Source organism: Spinacia oleracea, chromosome 1, assembly GCF_020520425.1.
Source record: "Spinacia oleracea cultivar Varoflay chromosome 1, BTI_SOV_V1, whole genome shotgun sequence".
NCBI classification, from domain to species: domain Eukaryota; kingdom Viridiplantae; phylum Streptophyta; class Magnoliopsida; order Caryophyllales; family Amaranthaceae; genus Spinacia; species Spinacia oleracea.
The window spans coordinates 91,358,208-91,368,088 of NC_079487.1; the positions used below are offsets into that span (position 1 = coordinate 91,358,208).

Genomic DNA, 9,881 nt, shown 5'->3' on the forward strand with positions numbered 1-9,881 from the left:
CTCTCAAGGTATTCTCCACTCACTATTTCTAGATTCAATCGCTGCATGTCCTTACACAGCTCGTTAGCAACTACGTACTAACGCATTCACACCATGACGATTTCCTACTCAAGGCATCTGCAACTACATTGGCTTTTCCCTCATGGTACTGAATATCCAGATCATAGTCCTTGATCAATTCCAACCACCTTCGTTGGCGCATATTTAAGTCCTTCTGTGTGAAAATGTACTTTAAGCTCTTATGATCCGTAAATATCCTACATTTCACACCATACAGATAGTGTCTCCATATCTAATGCAAACACTATGGCTGCTAACTCTAAATCATGGGTAGGGTAATTGGATTCATATGGCTTCAACTGCCTCGATGCATACGCAATCACTTTCCCGTTCTGCATCAACACACACCCTAAACCATTCTTAGAGGCATCACTATACACATCATAAGTACCGCTCTCATCTGGCAAAGTTAACACTGGCGCGGTTGTCAATCGCGTCTTTAAGGCTTGGAACGCTTCCTCACACTGGTCATTCCATTCAAACTTCGCTTCTTTCTTCATCAAGGTTGTCATTGGTTTGGCGATTCTAGAAAAGTCTTGCACAAAGCGTCTATAATAACCCGCTAAACCAAGAAAACTTCGAATATCGGTGACACTCTTAGGTGTAGGCCACTCACTGACAGCTTTTATCTTTGCAGGGTCCACTGAGACTCCTTCGTTAGATACAAAGTGTCCTAAGAACGCAACTCTTTCTAGCCAGAATTCACACTTCGAGAATTTGGCATACAACTGATTGTCTCTAAGGGTACTCAACACTGACCTTAAGTGTTCCGCATGATCCTCCTCATTCTTAGAGTAGACCAGAATATCATCTATGAAAACCACTACAAACTTGTCCAAGAATTCATGGAATACTCGGTTCATTAAGTCCATAAAGATTGCAGGTGCATTGGTTAACCCAAAAGGCATAACAGTGAACTCATAATGACCGTATCTAATCCTAAATGCAGTCTTTGGTATATCGTGCTCTGCGATTCTCAATTGATGATAACCTGACCTCAAGTCAATATTCGAAAACATTCCTGCTCCTTTCAACTGGTCAAATAGATCATTTATCCTAGGCAAAGGATACTTATTCTTGATTGTGACCTTATTGAGTTCCCTGTAGTCTATACAGAGTCTCATGCTACCGTCCTTCTTTTTCACAAACAAGACTGGCGCTCCCCAAGGCGATGCACTGGGTCTAATATAACCTTTCTCTAGCAATTCCTCAAGTTGACCTTTCAACTCACTCATTTCTGCCGGAGCCATTCGGTATGGGGCTTTCGAGATAGGTGCAGTTCCGGGTGCTAAATCTATGGTAAAATCGATTGGTCGATTGGGCGGCATTCCCGGGATCTCCTCCGGAAACACGTCCAAGAATTCACTCACCACTGCAATATCCCCTGGTTTCTCTTTCATTACATGGTCTAGGTCTTCTCACATTACATAAGAAGACAGGGTTCCCTTTGTGTATTAATTTCACGAGCTCCATTGCCGTGACGATACCACCTTTCCCAGACTAGACTTCAAGTGAATCTTCTGCTTCTCACAGTCAATCTTAGCTTTAAACATGGCCAACCAGTCCATTCCCAAAATCACATCTAAATCTCCTAACTCAAACTCGATTAGGCTAGACAAGAATATGGTCTTGGCTATGGTTAGAGGTACATTCCTATGGATCTTAGTGCATTTCACGATCTCACCTGTTGGTATCACTATGGGTACTTTTATTTCTTCAGGTGCTTTCAGTTCTAACCTCTCTAAGGTACCCTTTGATATAAACGAGTAAGTCGCACCAGAATCAAATAGTACTTTAACTAAAACGGAGTTAATAGAAAAAGTACCAGCTATGACGTCAGCCGAGTTTTCGGCTTCCTGCCTAGTGATCACATTCAGCTTTCCTTAGGCAACTCCCTTGTTATAGCCACTTCCATTGGCATTCCCATTGGCATTTTGGTTCCCATTTTGCTGATAGTTCCCTCCGGGCTTTCCATTACCCTGGCCACTATTTCCATTGTTACCATTTTGGTTACCCCTTTGGTTTTCACCATTATTTCCTCCACTCCGGTTTTGGTTATTCCGGTTGTTGTTCTGGCGGTTGCCTTGGTTACCTTAGTTGGGTTTCCCATTCTTGGCCCAACACTCAAATTCTCTATGGCCTAGCTTCTCACAAAACCTACAGACAACTTGGTTTCCATTACAGTCTCGACCTGGGAGATTAGTATGGCAACGTCTACACTCATAGACTCTCGTTCCATTCCCTGCAGACTGATTCTTATCTCCATTGTTATTGTGGAAATTGTTCCTATTTCCACCATGGTTTCCCTTGAACTGGAAATGGTTGTTTCCCTTGTTTTTCTTAAAATTCCCTTGGTTTTGCTGACCACCACCTTGGTTATGGTTGCCAACATCCTTCCTTTTTTTCACCAATCCCATTCTTTCTTTGCTGCAGGCCATACAGATGGGCAGCTTTTCCATATAGGGTGTCAAGAGATGTAAAGGTTTCTCCAGCAAGCATTAGTTGCAAGTCCATAGTCAATCCACTCTCAAATCTCTGGGCTCTAAGCTCCTCCGTTGCCACCACTTCCGGTGCAAACCTAGACAACTCGATGAACTTCGAATAATACTCTGTTACAGATATACCATCCATTTTCAACTCGATGAACTCTTGAGCTTTCTGCTTCTTCAGATATGGTGGGTAAAACTTGTTTCTTAAGGCTACTTTGAATGATTCCCATCCAAATCCAGGTGTAGCTCTCAAAGCATTCTCACATCTTTGCCACCATAGATCGGCTTCTCCCCTAAGGTAATAAACAACACTATTAACCCTAAGGTTCTCTGGGCAATTGACAGCTACGATAAGCTTATCGAACTCCCTTAGCCAGTTCTCAAGCACAGTTGGGTCTATCTCCCCTTGGTACAAAGGAGGCTTACTTTGGGCCACCTTCTTAAACATCTCACCAGCTGGATCAACTCCCTGGTTATTCCTATCCTGTGTTAAGTTCTGCACTACTTCAGCTAGTTGCCTGACCACATCAGCAATTCCTTGGGTAGTCATTTCCCTTCTCCTGGATAAAACAAAAGACTAACTTTAACAACTGAGGTTGGACACTGCCTTATTAGCACATTGCACTAGCTAGTCATTCAATTGGTGCACATACACAAAAATTTCGGACCCTAGACCGGATAGGCGCCTGTTTATGGGTCGCTTTTCCCTTAGTCCGCATCACAAAATTCAGGTGGTGAAGGATTGGACCACCTTGCAAGTACAATTTCATTGAAGAAATGCATAAAATTCCTTTCTCGATAATCGCTCAAAAGATAGTATAGACTTAGAATTAAGGATATAAGAAGGAATTCTAGATTTTATTGCTTCAATGGAAAAATAATACATCCTTTGGATCGTACTTTATTCGGAAAACCACAAAACTGAACTACTAAAACCATAAATAGTAGTGTACTACTTTATTGCTTCACTAAATCTAGGCACTAGCTATTACAAAGCTTAAAATTCTACTCAACTATCCAGCCACCCTTACAAACAGGTAAAAAGGGCTCATGGTCTTCAAAGTCATCAAAGTCTTCCTCTGGATCAGACTCATACTCCATATCCTCATTGTTTTGCTGTTGCACACTGTTTACCTCATCATTGTCGACTTCAGGTTCAATTTCTGTGTCACTGGAGATCCCAATAGTGGGTTCAGGAATGATAGGATTAGGGTTCTCAATCTCAACAACATCATCATCACTGTCCTCATCCATCTGAGTCTCTGTATCATGATCTAATCCTGTAAGGTTGATGTTCTCTACCGTCTTACCATCATCAAAGCATTCTTCCGCAAGTTCTGTAATTGTAGTCATAATCTCCAAATCATATCTCCATCTACCATCTGGAGTACCATACTTGTAGTAATTAGGGATACCATTTTCCATATGCATATCCCGAAATCGGTTCTTAAGCTCTATGTATGGTTTCTTGGAAGGTAAGCAATGAATAACCATCTCTGCCATAACATCTTTCTTTCTCAACTCAGGTAGGTTCTGCACTGAAGCAAAGTAATTGCAGGCAAACTCAATCTTCTTGACATAAATGTGTGGGGTCTCACAGTCTAGCTTCTCTAGGTTTCCTAGATTTGCGTACTTTGAAGTCTTACAATTTTCGTTAAGTGTTCTAAAAGTCTTACTAAAAGTGTTCTAAAACAAAGTAAGTTCGTTGAGCCATACAATTTTCAATGCACAAGTACATGCTTAATCATGAATCGTGATGCAACTAATCACATAAAGCAAAACAAGACATGATCAAACTTGAATCAAAATATCACAAAATCAAGGCATAATCACACAAACACTGATTAGAAAGGCATACTTAGACAACACATACTTAGACTAATTAACCCTTCTTATTCTACCCATTCCTCACTTAGAAAAGAATTTAAAGATTTTCGAAATTAATTTAAATAAATAACTTCAAATATACGCGAAATTATTAGAAATTAAAATTGAAAATTTAAAATAATTAATCGAATAATTTAATTAATTCGATTATTTTCAAAAATACTTTAAAAGAATTAAATAAATAATAAAATAATTAATTCGGAATTTTCGAAAGAATACATTATTATTTTTATTTTATTTTCGAAAATTCGGAAAATCCGAAAGAAAACTAAATTTTTTTTTTTTTTTTTTTTTTTTGAAAAATCTGGAAATTCCGAAAGAGAGAGAATTTTTTTTTCGGAATTTCGAAAATATAATTCGAATTTATTCGAATTTAGTAAATTCGAACCATTTAAAATAAAATCGATAAATTTCAAATACTTAAAATAATTACTATTTGACCTTTCGAAATAATGAGTACTCAAAATAGAATTTTGACTTTAGGAAAACGATTTTCAAAAATGCTAAGTTCCGCATTAGTCTCCGATTACCACTTTGTAGTATTGCTTACTACAAAGAAGGAATGAAACTAAGCTCTAGTATACCACTTTGTAACACCCTAATAATTCCTTGCTCAACTTAAAACACAGGAATTACCAAGATATTACCGCCACCGTGATAACGGCTAAGGCTATTTACCAGAATTACGCAGCGGAATTAACTAACTTTCAAAACATATTAAATAAATAGTTAATGGTAAATTAAAACAAGTTGGAACCGTTGAGGCCCAAACTAAAACAAACAGTTTGAAATCCATTAACTGAAAATAGTAGTATTAGTCATGACTATAAATAAAGTAAATAGAGTTTATAAATTACGGAAGCATAAAACTCTCAACTCGAATCCCATGATAACTTCTCCCGCAAGTTATCTCTACAAACCTGCTTATTTAAAAATCTACTCCCCAACAACGCAAATGCAATTGATGGATCATCATAGGGTCATTAGGGAAAAGGCCATGACCGGAAGACATGAAGCACGAAGTCAGCAAAAGCTGAGTACGGACAAACTAGAATAACATTCTATCCTAACATGCTTCACTCGACAAATTAAATAATCCACATGCAAAAGCCATAAAATAAACAAGTAAACATGGAGACAAGACTCGACACGAGACACGACTCTTGACTCACAGTTTATTAAAAGTAGCTTCGAACGGGTAAAGTAAAGTATCCTCAAAAGGAAAGAAAGGGTGATGGGAGCCAACCATACACCAAAATAAGTCGGGCTACTACCGACAGTCGGGCTACTACCGACAGTCGGGCCATACCGACAGGAATTCCAATGCACAGCGGCATAAAAGAGAATGAAACAACGTCTTGTATCATTCTAGGAGTACAAGTTTTCCGGCAAGACTCCCCCCATTGTTCATACTCAAGGTATATACGTTCCAAGAGTTTTGAAGCTCTTTTGGGTTACGCTTTACGTTAATTAGTATATTATGTTCAAGGCGACTCAAGACACAACATACAAACAATTGAACAATTAAACTATTGAACAATGACACTTCATTATTTTACTTCTTTAGGACTTGTGATCAAACAAGACCCAAGTGAAATTACTCCCATTGTTCCTTCTCAAAAACACTGTTTGAGATAACCCGACATTGCCTATTAACAAGCAGGGTGTTCCCTTACCACGAATTGTCCTTAATTCAATTCACATAGACTCCCTAACATATTCTACCCCTTATATTGCTCACTTGCAATATTCGACTGGCTCAATAATTATGCTAGACATCCTGTACTATAGCATAATAATAATAATAACAACTTGCATGCGCACTACTCATACATGCAAACCAACTTGAACAACATGCTTGACATAATTCAACGATTATAAAAGTCCATGACATGATAGTTCAATAGAATATATAAAGCATAATTCAATTCATAACATGCTCGTTCACATAGATTCAACAATAATAATAACATGCTTGTTCTCAACATTAAACATGAATTCATAACAACATAATCATTCCCAATCACCAAACATGAATTCATAGCATATAAGTTCACATGATTCGCATTCAATACACTTCACAAAGTCCTCAAGGGATGGGTGGTCACCCTAGTCTTGTATGTACCTGGAATACCTAAGTACGGGGGCCACTATGCGAATCACGACTCACTAGAAATCAACTCCTATAAAACAAAATAAGAGAACTAAATTATTATCCATGTTTACTACATTTCCAGCAACTACTTAAGAACTAAAACTCTTAGTTTAATTAGAAATCATTCATTAATTGGTAATTTAATAGTCTCAGATAGTCAACTCAAATCCTAGCATAAAAACATTGACTTTTTCGCTTTAAAACCCTTAAAAACCAACTTTTTAAAGCTTATAACCAATCTGAAAATTTTGATTGATTCCCATAATTTAAATTGACATTAAATTATGTAAATCAATTGCTTAATCAATTTGAAACCAAAACCCTAGCAATAGTTTAATCCGAAAACATGTTTTGACTTCAAAAATCCACACTCACTAGTAGAAAAAACCCTTATTGCAGCGGGCTTTTAGACCCCTGTTGCAGCGTACATCGTATGCTGCAACTGGGGGGCCTGCAACAAGTCTAAACTTGTTGCAGCGTACATTGTTCGCTGCAAAAAGTGCTTTTTTGCAGCGTACATATATTTGTACGCTGCAACAAGTGTGAAAAATTTGCCGAAATCATGACTTGTTGCAGCATACAAATTGGTGTACGCTGCAAAAAAACCCATCCTGTTGCAGCGAACATCTATTTGTACGCTGCAAAAGGTCATAATTTTTGCCAAATTTTACAGCCTTGTTGCAGCGTACATATACATATGTACGCTGCAACAAATCACTTTTGGCGGAAAAAATTTAATTTTATTTAGGGATAGCTAGAGTGCCTTGCACCAAATATAGAAACCTGTAACAACAATAATAATATCTCAAATTGTATAACAAATATAAAAACAATAACTGGTGTTCTGTATATATCATAAAACCAAAATACACGTACTACATTTAAATATATGTACGTCCCAATTTCAACATACGCATACATTTTAATATAAAAGATTGTTCTATAACATCTAAACCAACTCGATCAAGCGCGCTCAGGCCAATAATAAGGCGCATTCCTCGGAGTATAGACTATTGCTCACGGACCACATCAATTTCCTCATTAGCATAAGGCGTATTCCTCGGAGTATAGACCTTTACAAAAACAAAAATTTGTAGGGAGCATTAGATTAAATGCAAATGAAATGTCACATTTTAACATTCAAGCAACTAAGAAAGAAATATCCCTAAAACTCTTGTAAATAGGATAAAACACGATGTAAAATATAGAGTTATTAGGCCAAACTAAAATTTTAAAGACCTATCTTCAAATATTGAGAAGTTATCAGATCTTATCTGATGAATTTGTGAGCAGTAGCCAGGTCACACAGGAAATCTATTACAAGCAGGGTTGAGGGGAAGAAAGAGAGAGAAGAGGGGTATTAGCTCGTCGACTGAGTCCAGACTCTATTATGAAATAACAGTGTTGTTTTCTCCCGTGCTCTTATTTGTTTCTATAGGTCCTATTTAGGTTGTTCATGGGTGTTGTATATAACGGCAGTACACTTTGACTCCTGTTTAAAGGGTTTTACTAGCTTTAAACTGGTTTATCTCAGGATAATGGCCTGATAAATGAGACTAGCTTTGAGGAGAGCTAACATGACCCTAGGTTTTATTGGCTTTAAACTCATTTAGGCGTTGTCTATTAACTGGTTTTTTCCAGGAGAAGGCTGCTTTGTTAGCAGGTTAGAACTTAGAAATTACGCGGGAAACTGGACTAAAAATGTTTCAGGAAAGAAGACAAACCTCGTATAACTTCTTACTTCTTCCTTTAGATTCAATTGGGAACTGTCTCAGCATTACAAACAATCTGGAGTCGTTCATAGAAAACATGACAAGTAAATACAGATACGAAGTATACTGGTATACCAAACTTGCATTGTTGTTCGGTTATAGACGATCAAACTACTCAAACATTCAAAAACTGACCTTCGTCTGTAAAACAAGAAACTGATCGCAGCAACAAATGAGACAGCTGACAGAATATAAAGAAGTTTAGACAGTCTGAAAATAGTGGTCCCATAACAAAAAAAATCATCATCAATAACAGAAACAAACCTGCAATAAAGATCCGTCCTACGGTTTCCAATGCTTCATTGTTATACAACCAGAGAAAAATCCAGATACAAACCTAAAGCATAAAATATAACTATCATGGGTTCAAACCCTTTGAAAATAAACTGGTAACAAATCACTAACATGAAAGATAAAGTAAACATGAGATGTAATAAACCTGTATGAAGTAAATTCCAGCGTTTAGCAATATGTAAACAAGCCTCAGCTTATCAGTTGGTAGATATCTAGCCTGAAAAAGTAGGCACTTGTTAGGCGGAAAAGGAGCTAAGATGAAATGAATGTTGTCATTTTCAAATGTAAGCAAGGCAACATCAGATTAATTACACTCTACCTGATGATCGATCTCTGCCCAAAAGAGGACAAGGAGAGTATATGTGGAGAAAAACAGAAGTCCAGGAAGATCCAGTAACACCAATGTTAGAACCTGTCAGAAGCAGAATATCAATGCTATTTTAATTTTCAGAACTTGCTGCGGTTTGCATCTAAAGCATAAACCTTCAAATGAAACAATAACATAAACAACTAGTTACAATTTCCACCCTATTTCCCTAAATAATCATTTTGGATATGAACCCGAATTCCTGAAACACCCAGTTCGTAATGCTAAAACAAAAGCTAGTAAACAAAACATATTAGATAAACTGCATACCTTGGTCTAGCACTCAATTTATCATGCTTCACTAAAATGAAAAGGATGTTAGCCTGCCTCAATGGCACAACATGAAATGCCTCAAAAAGCTCATACATGCTTGACACATTCTCCAGGGATATGTCCTTCATACATCATAAAAATAATAATTAAACAAAAAACACTAAAAAGAACCATAAATAAATGTCATCATCTAACATACGATGAATGATGTATACTACCTTTAGAACTTATTGAGCATAGTATCATGGTAGTGATTTTGTCCATATTGACCAGAGTATAATATTGGAGTAGTGGAATGATTCATGATCAACAGAATAAGCACACCAAAAACCTCAAAGTGCTGTAGAATGTTAGAGTATTAAAATATTACCTTAAGATGTCACTGAGGGTTGTTTTCTCAGAGCCATTTCCGCGAAAGTACTGATCTTCATCCTCAATAGGAGGACGACTAAATTTTCCTTTTCCGAAAAGCGGCTATTGGAACTTGAAACATACCAACAAACAAGCTATCCTTAACCTTGACATGAACATACAATGGTGAACCGAATAGAAAGGCTGCGATTGAAAGTACCATAAGACATGCA

General features: G+C 37.3%; 1 long non-coding RNA gene across 1 annotated transcript; it reads right to left on the bottom strand.

Annotated features, from left to right (window-relative positions):
- Positions 1–8,633: 8,633 nt before the first annotated feature.
- LOC130466020 (uncharacterized) lies at positions 8,634–9,066 on the bottom strand. The gene is made up of 3 exons (XR_008926041.1): positions 8,977–9,066; positions 8,803–8,874; positions 8,634–8,700 (listed from the first exon to the last, which is right to left on the bottom strand). It is a non-coding gene; the product is annotated as an uncharacterized lncRNA (long non-coding RNA).
- Between the last annotated feature and the right edge of the window lie 815 nt (positions 9,067–9,881).